This window comes from Protopterus annectens, chromosome 7.part0 (assembly GCF_019279795.1).
Source record: "Protopterus annectens isolate FY-2018-M chromosome 7.part0, PAN1.0, whole genome shotgun sequence".
Classification (NCBI taxonomy): Eukaryota; Metazoa; Chordata; order Ceratodontiformes; family Protopteridae; genus Protopterus; species Protopterus annectens.
The window spans coordinates 1,706,533,157-1,706,550,001 of NC_056739.1; the positions used below are offsets into that span (position 1 = coordinate 1,706,533,157).

The window sequence follows — 16,845 nt, forward strand, 5'->3', positions numbered from 1 at the left end:
ACACACACACACACATACAAATATTAATATATATGTACACAACTATAAAACAGCAAAAAAGACTAAAATAGACTAGAAACAATCCACAGCTTTTGATCCACTAAAGTTAAACTACGAACCAAGCTAGACAAAATAATATGAGCACTTTCATTCACATTTAATTGAATATCATCAGAACAATGAATACACTACTTACAGACTATTTAAATAAAAATCAGCTAATAAGACAAAGAAATTTTATGGCATCATTTCTTACTGTTGCCATTTCAAAATGCATTTGATGCTCAAATTCTCATTTAATCCAGGAAATATGTCCACCATCAACCTAGTTTGCCATTTTAACTCTTTTGTTTCTAATGAACTGTCAACATCACCAATAAATGTGGGCATCTTTTCAACACCAAAAAGACAAGCTTTTAAAAATCAACACATACCAAACTGTGTTTAGCTGAAGCATGTTGGTGTTTTTTAGTTAGATCCCTGTTATATGTTATTTAATTCTACTAGACAAAGCCCTCATAGTTTTTCCTACATAACAGCATGGACATAAACAACAAATTCCTAAACACACCACATGACTACTTCTACAACAATCATAAAAACCATTAACATTAATTAAAAAGTTCAAATGTTGTACAAACAACTGACTGCCTCTATAAACATTTCTACAAATATTATATTTACCATAACTCATTTATTTCTTTTTACATAAAATGTTATTCTCTTTTTCAATTTTTTTAAGCAGCCAGTTACCAAAACTTTCACCATATCTGTTTTTTTTTTTCAAACCAAGAAAGTGAAAATATTCTATCATACTGGTCTTGGTTTCCCATACTTGTTAATTTGATAGCGTCAGATGTTTTACTATTCTCAAATAATCTTTTCCAAAGCTATTCCACTCAGACATCTTGCTTTTCACATATTTCATCAAATTTACTTTGCTTTGCTGTCTTTTTTCCTCCAGAACACTATACAACTTTAAATTTCACTTCCTTATCTTCCATTCTAGTTAAATGCTGTCTAATCTATACCAATTGTTTTAGTGTCTCAGCTACCTTGTCAGGAATCTCATAAACTTCGTTCATGTTGCTTTACTGGCTTCCCACTGGTCATGCAGATATTCCTGTCCATTCACTGATCAACACCACTGCTAAACATTTCATGTATACATCAAACACTCTGATCATGCTCAACATCTCAAACAATATGGTTTCCAGACAACAAAATTAAGACTTTACGGTTCTTAGGGTTTTCAGATATTCTACTGACAGAACGTAGAAAATCACAGTGACCCACTCCAACTCAGAATGAATGCCTCCTTCAGAATAATCTAATCCACCACACAATCCATTTCTTTTATTACTGGCCAAAAGACAGCATCCTTACACAATTCACAAAAAAGCATACACTTTTTTCTCTGTAACATTTAGCTAAATGAAACAACTCAAGAAAACAACCAATGTCAAGAAGCACCACATATGCTTCAGTCTTAGAGTGTTACATAGACAATTATGCAAGTAATATTCTCACAAAATTTCATGAAAAATGTCAAAGTATTTTGAATCTAAATGCATTTAATAGTGAAAAACAGTACAAAGAAAGTATCTAATGATGCCATCAACAACAAAGTTTGAAAATAACCTAGTCTCCATTCATCTCACATCCTTGAAACAGTATGAAGTCATTATTCACTAAGAATGAATAGGCTAATAGGTAAGTATTAGCATAGCTGCCTTTGCGGGCCATTTTAAACATACCCAATTTCCCTTTTTGTGCTTGGAATAACCTACCCCCCCCCCCATTTGTTTATAGACTGGCCTGACCCATCCCATGGTAGATAATGACATATTACCTAAAGTAAAAACGTGAAGGGACTGAAACTTTAAGGACCTTGGCTTAAAGGCAAATTGTCCCAGACTATCATGCTGCAGCAGGTACTCTGCACAATCATGTATGCCCCTGCAAGATGAATGCTATTTCTGTTTTACGAAAAGCTCTCCACTTGCTACCTCCAGGATCATGGACAAATCAGAAATAATCAAGGAGAATCTAGGCACTTTCTAAAATACTAGAACCATTAATTTTAGAAGTCAGTAGAGTAAGAGAATGTAAATTAACATATATTTCTTTAAAAAATTAATCTGCAACTCTAATTATTGTCATTATTTTAAATGTAATCCACCAGCCTTTCACCCAAAATTGCGAGCTGTAGAAGAGCAGAGGAAATTCTGAACCAAAATCAGAGACAGTTGAGATTCATGATTTTATGAAAGAATATGCTGTGTTTATTTGCACCAGGTTCGGGGACTCAAAACGTACAACAGGAATCCCTTTACAGGATTAAAAAATAATAATCATTATAGGTCTCAGTTTTCCATTTCCAAAATGTGGAATACCATCTCTCATAATGTACGTAAAAAATGTAGCTCCCGCTATCAAAGTAAAAATAACAGTAGAAACAAATCCAGCTACACCTCCACTGCTCAAACGAAATGTAGACATAAAACCAAATCACGGGAAGATATGAGGAAGGTTTTAAACCAAAAGCGCTTATCGAGTTAGAGAGTTGGGACTTTGCATTCTGTGTTTTATTTTATTTTATTCGGATTTTGTCTGCCTCAACGGTTTTAGCACCACATTAAAATTTGGTTTTATGTCTACATTTCGTTTGAGCTGTGGAGGTGTAGCTTGATTTTTTTCTACTGTTATCTCTCATAACGTGGAACACTTACTAACAGGTTACCCACTGGCGGCTTTAGAAACCATCAAACCCTGCAGTTGCTGGGGGGCACCCTGTTCCTACAGGGCCCTCAACCACAGCAATTTATCTTCTCTTGATATTTTGTAATATGTCTGACAAACTAACAAAAGCTGGTACAGCAATCTTATACACAATAAACTATATGCGTAATAATAACTTATTTATATCTCCTTTAAAATTCAAAGATCTCTCTGGTTATAATAAGAGTATTTTATCAACTAATAGGTTTCATGATTACATTAAATATTTTACCACTGACATAGCGTCCCTTTCTTTGTTAAACCGTGCTGGTGGACATTTTGGCCACTAAAACTAACAACATAGCCTCCTTTAGCTACCTGTATTACCTGTGTTTGCAGGGGGTTCTCTTAATCATCCCTGACTGTGTGGGTGCCTTACAAAAGCTGCTGTTGGCTGGGGAAATAGGAGGAGAAAAAAATGCATTCATTTCATAATTAAACTCTTTAATGTGAACAGGGCTGTGATATATCCAGTGAAGAAGCTTTACCGTTTATCCTAGGCACTGGTTGGTTTGTGTTAGGGCTGTGATATGACCCTTTCAGGATAAAGCTAATAATGAACATGAGCAAAGTAAGCACTAGAGATCAGCAGCCAGAATGACTGATATCAGTGCACACCTTGGATCTTAAGAGTAGCTGATGCTTCTGATCTTCATGGAGTTTTATAAATACTGGCAGAACACTAGATACTATAACTCTGAACTTCTTTGCTGAAGAATTCTGTGCAGTGCCAAAAAATAATAGCAGAATAAAGGCTCAAAATCAGGAACGCATTTTAAATATTACTCTTAATTTACTTAAAAAGTTAACAGAATAACACCTTTTGCATTAACATGCATTCTGAACAACAAGAAGTACATAATTTTGATGTCTGGATTTATTGACTGCCTGTAATTCAAAATGATAACCAGCAAATCAAACTTTTTTTATGACGGACAGAATAAAATTATGAGGGAAGATGTGTGAAATCGGGGACAAGTGACAGGTATGCATTGCTCCTGAATGAGGTAAACAAATGTGACTTAACCCTGCTATTGTTTGATGACTGCTAAACAGAAGTCACTGATGTGGTGTGGCAGTACTAGTGTTGCATAATGTGTTATTTGCTGAAATAAGTACAAAACTATTACTGCTACGGCTTAGGTGCGTGCATGTGTGTATAAAATATCACTGTTTTTTATCTGTGCACACACCCAATAGTCAGGACACATACATTATTCTTCTGGATATCAGTAAAAAAATGCAGCTAACTATAATTCAAAAGTAAGGCATATTATATATCACAGAACATGCAGACACTTAGATCTTCTGGAAGTCTGGTGGCCCCTATAAATGTATAAATGGAAATAGGGGGCTCTCTAAATTCACCCTTGCCTGTGCTGAGGCCCACAAAAGCTGTTGCCGATTGGGAAAAAAAATAAAAAATGAGGAAAAAAAAACGCATTAATTTTCTGATTATGCTTTTTAACCTGAACAGGACTGTGATATGAACTCATTAGGATAAAGCTGATAACAGCCTCTGCTCTCATATGCACCCATTCTAAAACCATCCCAGCTCAGATGCATGTATACTGAAAGCTGCTGAAGGTTATGTGGGGTGGGGAGATTGTGTTGTAACTACTATTTTAATTTACATGACAATCAAACCGTAGAGATGTGCACAGGAGGTCATCATAACTTGTGTTTGGCCTGGGGATGGTGTGGTCATCGTTTCCTTTACTTTTCTCATAAACCTTAGAGGTGTAAAAAAAAAGTTATTACAGTTTGTGCAGGGGCAGTGTACTGTCTAGGAGCCAAAAACAGAATACATTACTATAATCATTATATTTTTCACTTTCCTCACAATCACACATCAAACACATATGCAGGTGGCTGCCTTCGGGGATTAGGGATGAGGAGTGAAGAGGCATGGTATGCATATGTATGTCAGCATTCATTTGAAATACATGACTGTAGTAATTTGAACCTCTGCTTTCATCCCAGTCTAACATCAGAGGGATGCAAAGGCATTGCCTGTATTTTTGAGGGGATAGGGAGGAAAGCAGGCAGAATTCCCAGACAGAGCCTTTATATCCTTAGTTTACTGTGAGCTACTATTTTGTCAGCTTTCAACATTAAGCCTTGGGCACAACTTAACTTTCTTGAATGAAAAAAAAAAGACTGAAATCCTTACTCGTGATTTTTGTTCAAGCCGGAGTTTAATTAAAAGGTTGGAAAATGCTCTAAATTGCATACCAAAACATCTATAACTCCTATGGCTTCTGGGGGCACTGGCTTGATTGGCTTATTTCTTAAATGGTTATTACTGTGCTCTGCTGGGCATAAAATGTGTGCTGAAAGGATGAAAGGAAAACATAACCTGAACAGCAACACATTGAATTTCTTTCCTTAATCATAATTTCCGTTCAAGCCATCATTGGATGAACAGGTTGTGTAAAAAGAAAAAAAAATTAAAATGCACTTCAGACCATATAGAAAGTTTTGATTTCTTGAAAAAGCTGAAGAGTAAGACAGAATATAAGAAAAAGAAAGAAACATTAATGTGCATGTTTTGGGGAGCCCAAGCTGAGGGAAACAAAGATCACTGGAGAGTGTTCACCTAAGTCCATCCCTGTACATAGAGTCATTGTAATGCACCACTGTTGCAACTTAATGCCAGTAACCGTAAATGTCCCTTTGTGAGATGGGCCAACATAATGTGGTACATAGGCCTGCTGTAATGTATGAGCATTGTAGCTACCGGTCTATCTGTGCGTACTATTCCATTGTTTTATACGTATAAAAGCTGTTTTAATGAATTATTATTCATTATTCTTTTATACCACGGATCTCACCCCATACAAAAATTCTTAACATTGAACGTGTGACAGACCCCTCAATGCGGAATTGCGAGGAATCTGGACATTTTAAGTCTCAGAATGAGGAACGCTGGACATACTTGAAAAGTTTGATAATCGTCATCATATCCATTGCTCAGCAATACTAACCATCTCTACCCGAGAATTCATCATACTCATCTGACAGTTGTTTGTATTTGTTTAATCGAAGGATAGCATGGTATTTCTCTCCAGCTATCTGTATACTGTAATGTCATTTCACTATAAACATCTGTAAGTTATTTCTCTGGGAACGCTTGGATAACGTCACTTCGAGAAAGTAATCAATCTCCACCACATCTCAGGATCAACAAAACTTTATGCAAAAGGACGGAATTGTCTGCCTTAAACAAAACTTCCAATACAAACTACAACAACCAAAATCCATACCTCCCAGGCGAAACTTAAATCCTGCGGCTTCAATATTTACCCGGAATAAAATGAGGTGGCAGAGTTTAAGTTCCGGGACGTGTGCTTAAGGTTGTATTGTAGTACTACCAGTAGTAGTAACGGTGGTTGTGATAATAGATATTTTACTGAAGCAGGCACCCTGTATCGATCGATGTGATAAATTAGTAAAGGCAAAAACAAATTAGCATTTTCCTTCATGCTTCTTGACGTCTATGTGACGTCACTGTGGTCCTTTCGGCTAAGGGACTCTACTAGCAACAGATTTTGGAAGTCATTCTTGCATCTTTAATAGTGAGTAAGGTTCCTTTTTGGTTTAAAGTGTTTCCTTCTCTGACAGGTGCCCCGCTGTTGTAAATATTATTGTTGCCGTTACTGTTTTGCTTAAAAGTTTTTTTTGTAGGTCACGCTTTACTTGTTAATAAAAATAAGTTACAGGTGAGAGAAGTTACTGCCCGATTACAATATGCACCCATACCCCAAACGCACTTACACACGTTTAAAATGTTAACATCTGTTTTGCCGTTTCATACAGATGACTAATATAATAGCAAACCATACCTCTCGCGTGTATCTTATTACGAGGAACGTAAGTCATTTGGGCTCTTAAGTTTATGTTCCTCGAAGTTCCACTTTGAAAGTGTCTGTCACGCATGCAGTTTTAGGATTTTTTTAAACTGAATCCATGGTTGGCGGAAATAAAGCATATTAATTCATTTATTTTTTTAGTAAAACCAGCATATTTTGAGCATCCTAAAATCTTCCTAGTGTTCCACATTTTGCCCATTTGTTCCATATTATGAAGGCTAAACATTCCTCATTTTTGAGACTGAAGATTGAGAGTTATGAGGCAAACAATTGGTATAATCTCTTTTTTTTTTAAAATAAAATGTTTTACATATTGGATTAGGCGTCCGTGATTGTGTATTCAAACCTAAAGCCGTTCGGGACATTTAGCTTGAGAGAGCTGCTGAATGGCGATCACCATTAGATGTTGCGTTGGGCCAGGTGGCTGGGTTAGCAGCTGGACACACTTGAAAAAGTTCAAGGTGTAGTGTGGTGACCTGGGACTATTTAGCCAGTGATTTTGTGTGTCAAGAATTCAGCTCCCTCTTTCAAAAGAGCTTCTCCTTTTTACTTGGGTGGCTGTTGGTGATGAATCTGACTAGACTGGATTTAAGACATCAATAGCTGAGGCAGCTGTAATGTTCGTAGGTGTTTAACGACCACAAGGGTCTTTTTAAGCCTAGCCCTCAACCTTCCATCTCCAAAATGAGGAACACTCGCCTTCATAATGTGGAACAAATGGGCAAAATTGGAACACATAATAATGGCTTTTTAACAATTTCAACTAGGAAGGTCATAGGATGGTTAAAATATGCTGGTTTTACTTGTAAAGAAGATCTTTAATGGATTAATATGATTAATTTCTATTTACCGTGGATTTCACTTAAAAAAATTCTTAACACTGAATGTGTGACAGACTCTTTCAATGTGGAACTTTGAGGAAATTCGAGGAACATTAACTTTTCAAGACCCCAAATGAGGTACGTTCCTCGTAATGAGGTACACTTGAGAGGTATGCTAGCCGTGCATCCCAAATCTCTGACAAGTTCTGATACCCTTGATAAGTGTAAGCATAGGCCTGGGAGATTAATCATTTACAGGTTACCTCTTTGCAGTAAAAACATAGGTGCCAAACCAAGGATGAATTTCCGGTTTCCTATCCAATTGTCCAAGTTGCACTTGAATTTGGTTAGGGAGGAACTATGCTTCACATGGATGGGGAGCCTGTTTCATAGACTGGGTAGTCTCTGGGGATACATACTTCTCTCCAGCAGGGCCTGTTTATATCACAGGCAAGAATTAGTCTTTAGAACAGGTAATTCTACTACTGTTTGTTTTGTGGATATGCAGGAGGTCCATCAGAGTGGGTTCTGACAATGCCCATTATGCCAGGCATAGATCTCCCCTCAAAAGCCTGTAAGAGACAGAATCCAGGGATAAGGCCTTGAGGCGATCTGCAGAGGACATTTTATTTGCGCCTAGTTGGCCTATGCCTAAGGTCGGCTATGTCTGATACCCCTTGATAAGTGTAAACAGTGGCCTGGGATAAACCATTTACAGGTTCCCTGTGTCCATTAGAGACAGATGCCAAATCAAGGATGAATTTCTGGTTCCCCATCCAATTGTCCAAGTTGCACTTGAATTGGGCTTGGGAGGAAATCTGCTTCACATGGATGAGGAGCCTGTTCCATAGAAGGGGTAGTTTCTGGGATACATACCTGTCTCTCCAGTAGGTCCTATTTATATCTCAGGCAAGGTTTAGGTCTTTAGAACAGGTAATTCTGGTGTTTGTTTTGTGGATGTGTAGCAGATCCATCAGAGTGGAGTCTGACAGTGCCCTGTATACCAGGCATAGATCTCCCCTCAAAAGCCTGTAGGAGACAGAATACAGGGATAGGGCCTTGAGGCGGTCTGCATAGGACATTTTACTTACGCCCTGTATTCCTTTAGTGAGGAACCTCTGTGGATGTTCAAATTGTTGGATGTGCCTGGTTAGGTACATACCAAAATAGGCATTGTACTCAATGATAGGTCTGATGAATCCTGAATACAGTGGAACAATGACTTTCTTGGACTTGCCATACCTTTGTTTATAAGTTGCGCAACATAGAATGTTTTCCTCACTACTGCAGACACATGATGGTCAAAGACTCCCCCAATTCTAACTTCCTGGGTCCTGTCTGTGAGCCAGTTGGCTATCCACCGGGTGACATACGAGTTTGTACCTAACCTCATGAGTTTGTCAGCAATGCCCAAGTGGGGTATTGTGTGAAGTGCCTTGGCCAGGTCAAGGTAGGCAATGTGAACCATTTTTCCCTCATCCATTGCTTTAGTTACCTTCTGAAAAAAGTCCACCAGGTTGAGTAGGCATGATCTGCCCTTGAAATCAAACTGGGTTGGGTCTAGTGTCTGAAGGTTTACTATATCTCCACTGATCATCTGCATGATAATTCTTTCCGTGACTTTACATATAAGACTAGTGAGACTTATTGGGTCTGTAGTTTCCTAGGTCTGAGGATGGCCCACCTTTGTGCAGAGGGATGACTGTTGCCATTCTCCATTCATGAGGCACAAATAGTAATTCCAGTGGCCCTGATAGGGCATGTTTCATGCTATTTAGAAGGCATCCTGGGATATTGTATGAGCCCACTGATGCAGTGTTCTTGGTCTTAGAGCATTAAGGGCCTGTTCCCTAGTAATAGTAGGGGGAGTTATAGTTGATGATGGTATTTCCTGAGTGAAGGTTGAGGGGAGAGAGGGGTAAAGTTGGAGCTGAATTTATCAGCCAGGAGGTTTGCTACATCTTCTGGCTCAGCATGGGTGGCTCCATTTACAATGAGCTCTGCACACAATTGTGTATTGCTTTTGATGCTGCGGACATAGCTAAAGAATGCTTTGTGGTTGTCCTTGGCCTGGGAGGCCAAACTTGCCTCTAGTTTGGCTTTGGTAGACTTTATTTGTCCTCTGAGTTGTTTGTTTAGTTTGCTTAGAGTGCTTTTAACCTGCTGGGTGCTGCACCTCTTAATTTTTGTCATGATTTTTTTCCTTCTGTTATACAGCTTATTGATTTTGTGATTCCACCAGGGTAGCTTATTTTTTTAGTTCGTTCTGTACTTTTTCCTGGTGGGTACAGCTGCCCGTGTGCAGTTATTAACATGCTTGCACAGAGTTTCTGTGAAAAGTTCTGCATAGGTAGCAGTGCTCTCAGGGTTTATGGGGGCTTGAAATTTTGCCAGGTTATCACTTAATAGCAGGAGGTTAGCCTTAGAGTATTTCCAGAATATTCCAGGTTTTATTTTTACTTCAGAGGAGACCATTTTGTAGTTTGACTTTACCAAGGAAGACAATACAGTAGGGGATGTGCAGCACTCTCCCATATTAGTGAGGACCAGATCCAGTATGGTTGCACCCCTGGTTGGTGTATTGACTGTCTGGTCGAGGGAGTTTGTGTTGACAAAATTCAGGAATCTCTGTGCATGCACATTGGGTGTCCTATAGGATTCCCAGTTAACAAGTTTAAATACATGGTATGAGATTCTTTGGTCATAGAGGGGGGCGTATAGTTTGCAAGGAAGTGGTATTGGATTTTGCCTATGGTGATTTGAACATGGAGCAGCTCAAGTACATTGTCCTGTTTGACCAGCCTTGAAGTATATTTATTTTTGATGTAAATAGAGAGACCTCCGCATTTAGTCCCTGCCTGTGAAGTAGCATTATAACCTTGCACTGTTGGTGTGCTCTCCGTGGCTTTAAACCATGTCTCAGTGACCGCACAGGTGCTGTGACTAAAAGGAGGGTCCGTGCTTGTTATAGAGGTAATCTTAGACATCATTGTTGGCTACCATTGGTGAGGGAAGTTTAATAGCTTAAATAAAGTGGGCTGGCCTAACCTCCAGTTTACTCCTAGCAGAGGCATCTCCAGATGTGATGAATGTCATGAAGCCTGGAGGGCAACCACTGTGGCAGTCAAGAAAGTGAAGCTGTGATGTGGGTGGAATTTGGCAATATTATCAAGAATGGGTTTAAGTGCCTCAAAGAGGTTCAACTTAACTATTCAGTGACTTAGACAGGGAGGGTGGGATATTGCATTGACTGTAGTCAGCAACAGTTAAAAAAAATTCTGGCTTTGTCTTGAAAATGTCAAAACTTGGGGGAAACACTTTAACAAACCCATGGATCCAGTGGACTTTTTCATCTCTGGGGAGACAGTGCCAGAAGCAGATGTTGAAATTGGATTCATTTCAGTAGATGAGATTACTGTAACAACTAAAACATTTCTTGCTTGTCAAGGTTGCAGGAGTGGATGAGAACTGGAAACAAAATAATGATGTCAGAGCTGACATTGTTGAATGCTGTGGTTAACACAGCTTTTAATAGGTGATAACTAGGCTAACTGCCCTAGGATACTTTTTAAGCCTAACCATGCTATCCCAAATGTATCTGAAATGATTTGGTACCCCAAGGTCATTTTTAAGAGTTTGATATATGCTTGGGCAATGAATATTGGGCAATGGATAGTCAAGCATTTTATAGGTTGCCTTTGTCCAAAGAAGCATATGAGCCAGACCAAGGGTACATTTCTAATTTTTCTTTCTCTGGTAATGAGGAATCTGAATAGACTGCATTTAAGACATCAATAGTGGAGGCAGAAGCAAGGTGCAGGGACTGAAAGGAGGGTCAGTGCTTGTTATGAAGGTAACCTTCAAACTCATTGCTGGCCAATAGCTTCTGATCCTCCATCCTCTGGTCCAAGTTACACTTTAATTTGGTTGGGGAGGAGCTCTGCTCTGCTTCACATGGATGGGAAGCCTATTCCAAAGGAGACTTTGTCTCTGAGACACATACCTGTCCTTTCAGCATGTACTGTGTATGTTGCAAATGAGGTTTAAGTCTCTAGATTGGGTATTTTTGGTGCTATTTGTTTTGTTGATGTGCAACAGGCCCATCAGAGCATGATCAGATGATGCTTTATAGGCCAGGCATAGATCACCTTGCAACAGTTTGTAGGAGACTAAGAGCAGGGATAGACCTGTGAGGTGGTCTGTGTAGAACATGTTATTTGTACCCTGTATTATTTTGTGAGGAACCTCTGTGGATGCTCCATTTGTTGCACGTACCTGGTCAGATACATACCGAAGGACGCTTTGCACTCAGTGATTGGTCTGTTGAGGGCAAGTACAGCAGAACAATGACATCCTTGGTCCTAGATGCCAAAATCTTGCTTATAAGATGTGCACTGTAGAATGGATTTCTCACCATCATACACATGTGAAGTTCAAAGGCAAGGTTACTGTTTGCATGTTTTCCCAAATCCCTGACTACTGGGTCTACTCTTAGGAGTATATTATCAGTGTGGTAATCTCCAAGAGTGGCCATCTCTCCAAAGGATACTATCATGCATTTCTTTGCATTGAGCTGTGTATCACAGCTCTGGCACCAGTTATTTGTCTGTGTCAAACATTCTTGAAGGGTATTTGTGTCGTTTGGGGATACTATGACTGCACCTAGTTTGCAGTCTTCTACAAATCTAGACAACTAGAAGCCCTTGAAGTAGATGTCAAAAAGGAGAGACCCAGCACCAAGTGCTGATAGACTGTACTAGTGATTGGCCTCTTTGTGGAGTTAGCCTCCCTTATCCTAACTTCTTGGGTCCAATCTGTGAACCAGCTAGCTACCCATTGGGTGATGTGTTTAGGCCTAATTTAATGAGCTTATCTTCATTGCCAATATCGGATATTGTGTTGAATGTTTTGGCCAAGTCAAGCTAGGCAGTGTGTCATTGTCTATTGCTTTAGTGACTTTCTCGAAGAAGTCCACCAGGATGAGGAGGCATAACCTGCCCTTGACTAAACCAAACTGGGTTCAAGTCAGTGTCTCCATGACTCCTATGTCATTTTTATCAGTTCTATGATGATCTGTTACATGTCTTTGAATATGAGACTAGTCACACTTTTGCATCTGTAGTTGTCTGGGTCCGTAGATGGGGCCCCCCTTGTGCAGAAGATACAACAGTTGCAGTCCTCTGTTCCCTTGGCACAAAGCCTGTTTTGAAACTGTGATTGAATAGTGATTCTAGTGGGGCTGATAGTCCATGTTTCATGCTATTTAGAAGGCATTGTGGTATATTATCAGGGCCCGTAAGTGCAGTCTTCCTGGCCTTAGAGAGTGCATTGAGGAGCCGCTCCCTAGTGACAGTTGGGGGGGAGTTATGGTTGAAGCTATTTTCTGAGACATGACTTATGGGCGGGGGCAAAACTGGATCTAAATTTGTCGACCAACAGATTTGCTATGTCCTCTTGCTCAGTGTGGGTGGTTGCATTCACAGTTAGTTCAGCACATTGTTCTGTATTGCCTTTGAAGTGGCAGACATAGCTGAAGAAAGCCTTGTAGTTGTCCTTTGAGAGGCTATTTTTATTTAAAATTTGGCTTTGCTTAGACTTTATTAGTCCCTTGAGTTTCATGTTTAGATTGCTAAGAGAGTTAGTATCTCGCTGGGGATAGCCCTTTCTACTCTAGGCAATGATTTTATTTTTTTTCATACAACCTTTTAATGTTGGGATTCTGCCAGGATGAGTAGGTTTTTTTTTTTTTGAGGTTGTCCTAGGCTTATTTCAGGTAGCTACAACTGTCTTTATGCAGGTATTTACATAATTGCACAGGATTTCTGTGAACAGTTCTGCATAGTCAACATTTTCTCATGGTTTGGGGGCTTGGAAATTTGCTAGAGTTAATACTAGGAGGTTAGCCAGAGAGTAATTAAAAGTTACAGGGTTAGCTGGGGTCCCAGGTTTAATTCTTATTTAAAAGGAGACCATACTAAATGCATTAAAGTATTAAGGCTGCTAGGGAAGCTGCTATCTCTAACTACCAATAATTTCTAAATTTATTTTTTACTGCACTGCTTGCCTTTGTACTTTTAATGGGCATTAGTTTTTCTTTTGTTGTATAGCCTGTTTATACCAGCGGTCCACCAGGGTGCTTGTTTTTCCAGCAAGAACTGGGTTTAATCCGATCCAGTACTGCCAATTCTATACAACTGCTTAAGTGACAATAAAGGGCATTGGTGTATACCTCTGCATAAGACAGTGTGTTTTTTTGAGTTTGGGGGAGCTTAGAAATTTCTTATACCATCACTTAATAAGAGGTATTTTTTCTTGGAAAAATTCTTTGGTATTTTTCAGCTTGATGAGGTATCTGGCCTTAAATTCATGTTAAAGGAGACCAGACATTATGCTGTGTGTGGGGGGATGCAACACTCTCCCATGTTGTTAAGTACTATGGCTAAGATATTAGAGCCCCTCATGGGTCTGCTGACCAGCTATTCCAGAACATTTGTATTAACAAGCCTGCATATCAGTGGTTGTGTATGTTCCCCAGTCAATGGAATGATAGTTAAAATTACCCATGAGTAAGGTATTGAGCTGTATGGTGATTTGATTCTAGTAGGTTTAGGTATTCAGTATGGCTTTCTTGTTTCAGGGTGGGAGACCTATAACTGGTGATGATATGATGTGGGTTTGCCTATGGTTAGTTAGACATGCAGTATTTCGAGATTCACACTCTGACCAGTCTTGAGGAGTACTCCTTTGAGGATGGATACACCACCTCCTTTGGTTCTTTCTTCCTGAGATGGTGGTCTGAATATATGGAAGGTGTTGTAGCCTTGCATGGCAGGGATGCTTTCCATGGCTTTCAACCATGTCTCAGTGACTGCACAGATGTCAGCATTTTCCAGGTTGAGGAGTGCTTCTAAGGAGTGTAGTTTCTTGTTTAGACTCCTAGCATTTAGCAGCAGTACTTTGAGTCTATCAAGAAAATATTTTATGTTGTAAGGTTGATTACTCTGACACTGTCTAAAAAGCCACTACATGGGTGGCTAATGCTTTTTCAATGTCCAAAAGCATACATGAGACAGGTGCAGACTATCACTGGCAAAGCAGTGTGGCCTGTAGATCACATCCTCCCAGGCTGACAAATAGTGGATATCCTTGGACTGACACCAAACGTTACGTCAGTTGTTAGTCAGTAATTTTTGTTTGTAGTGTGGCATCATGCTTGGTGAAGGCAGAATGGTGCTCAAGACTAGGCTTATATCCACCTGTGACACATAATATGAGAGCTCAATCAAGTCTCTTTTCATATAATCTGGGGAGGAACGTTTCAGGTGATTTTACACCCACATGGACTTGTATAGAAGTAGTTATTGGAAATCATCTTAAGTGAGTAACACAGACAATCTCTTGAGTAAAGTGCTAGTTTTACAAACATAATTCACTTTTTATATGCTTTTAAAGGCACACTACCAACTTCTGACAGGCAAGATGGTAGTGTGTGCATGTTGTATATGTATGTATATATAATATGTGTGTGTATCTCTCTCTCTCTCTCTCTCTGTGTGTGTGTGTGTGTATATATATATATATATATATATATGTATATATATAATATGCATACATATGTATATTTTATATATATATATATATATATGTGTGTGTGTGTGTATGTTTGTGTGTATATGTGTACACACACACACACACACACACACACACACACACACACACACACACACAAAGCAAAAACAATGACAGTGAGATGCACAGCAAGCATATAACAGTGATAAAATGAGAGGCTTTAATGTGCACAACAATAGAAATAGGTTAGCGTTTTCACCACGATACAGTGGCTTCATCAGACCATAAACACAACAAAAATTAAAAACGCTTAATATATACATTGTAAATCCTAAAATTATCCAATAAAAACAGTGAAACCTACTTGATCATAGCAGCAGAAGTTCCCATGTTGGAGATGCATAGCGAAATGATGTCATTGCATACCAATGCAACATTTTTAAAGTGATACATGCATAAATATAACAAAGCAGCCTGACACAAAACATAAAACATGTACAAATACACACACACAAAATGCATACATTCTATAAAAAATGCATTGCTCATATCTCAAAAATTCATTCTGTCACACAGAACAGAACCATTAAAATATAAACACATAAAAAGCACAATAAGGCGATAAATGAGAATATGGACAAGGAAGCAGCTGTCAAAAAATATATACACTATCTAGGAAGACCCCTTTATTTTAAAATGGGTTTAATAGAAACCATCCCATTGAGGCCAGATCCCCTGTCAGCCCTCTGCCTCAGGATCCACCTAAGTTCAGCCTCCTCCATCCTATTCTCAGTATTCCCCATTGTAACACTCACTCAAAGTACCTCCATAACCCTAAACTTAAAGCTATGTTGACTACTACTACTGCCTGCTACATATCTAGCCAGCACAGTAGTGGTGTTACCTGTATGTATACTATATAGGTGCTCCCTCACCCGTTCCCTAAGCGTGTGGTTCATCTTACCCACATAGAACTATATACTAAGTGCCTAGTAGCACACGTGGCCTGACTCTTAAACCAAAAGCTCTTACCAGTGTCAGGATGGGTAAAGCTATTATCCTTCTCAATATATTGGCAGAAATTGCATGGCCCACAGGGGTAGGTGGCAAACTCACCCTCACAGTCCCAGACCTCTCTGTCTGTATAACAAATCATCATTTTCAATGATTTACAGTTCCTGTACCCAAAACTTGGGGCATTACCCTCAACCCTGCTGATCCTCTCATCAATGAGCAGGAGAGGCCAGTGTTTCTGGAATACCTTCTTAATGGCGATAACATTTCTAGTATAGACCATGGGTACTCTCACTACATCCCTTCCTCTGTACCTCCATCATTTCAGGTGCCTCAACCTCATGAACAGATGAAAAATACGGTCTAGCCCATCCCTAATCATCTACTGGAATAGGAACCATTTTGCCATCCTTATAGCCGCGTTCACCTAGACTCTGTTGGAACAAATCTCAACTTTGTTTATAATCCCCTTCATCATCATGCAGCCGGGAGACCCCTTATACCTTGGCCCTTGATAATGTTATTAAAAACCCATCTGGGGTGCATACTTGTCCTATGAAGTAAAGAGTTTCTGTAACAGTCCTTCCTATAAAGATCCGTGGTAAAAGATGAATCAGGTAACTTAGTAACCAGTATATCTAGAAACTCCATAGACATACCTGAGTGCTTAATGGTGGATCTCAAAAACTTACTTGACCTATGTTACTGTCCAACAAACTCTTCCAAGCATCAACAGTACCACTCCACACCAGAAACACTTCATCCACAAAATGGCGGTAAAACAACAC

General features: G+C 39.2%; 2 protein-coding genes across 10 annotated transcripts in view; one reads left to right on the forward strand and one right to left on the reverse strand.

The window, feature by feature from the left end:
• The window catches only part of SMARCAL1 (SWI/SNF related, matrix associated, actin dependent regulator of chromatin, subfamily a like 1), a 911,772-nt gene extending 905,747 nt beyond the window's left edge, over positions 1-6,025 (reverse strand). Inside the window, exon 1 of the mRNA XM_044078228.1 lies at positions 5,769-6,025. The gene's annotated coding sequence lies outside the window, so the exon portion shown is untranslated. The remainder of the gene's footprint in view (positions 1-5,768) is intronic.
• A 73-nt stretch (positions 6,026-6,098) lies between these two features.
• ANKZF1 (ankyrin repeat and zinc finger peptidyl tRNA hydrolase 1) overlaps positions 6,099-16,845 on the forward strand; it is a 450,598-nt gene continuing 439,851 nt past the window's right edge. For 8 of the 9 annotated variants that reach the window (XM_044078230.1, XM_044078233.1, XM_044078229.1 and 5 more), the window contains exon 1: positions 6,099-6,359. The gene's annotated coding sequence lies outside the window, so the exon portion shown is untranslated. The remainder of the gene's footprint in view (positions 6,360-16,845) is intronic. The other variant, XM_044078235.1, reaches the window with a different exon arrangement.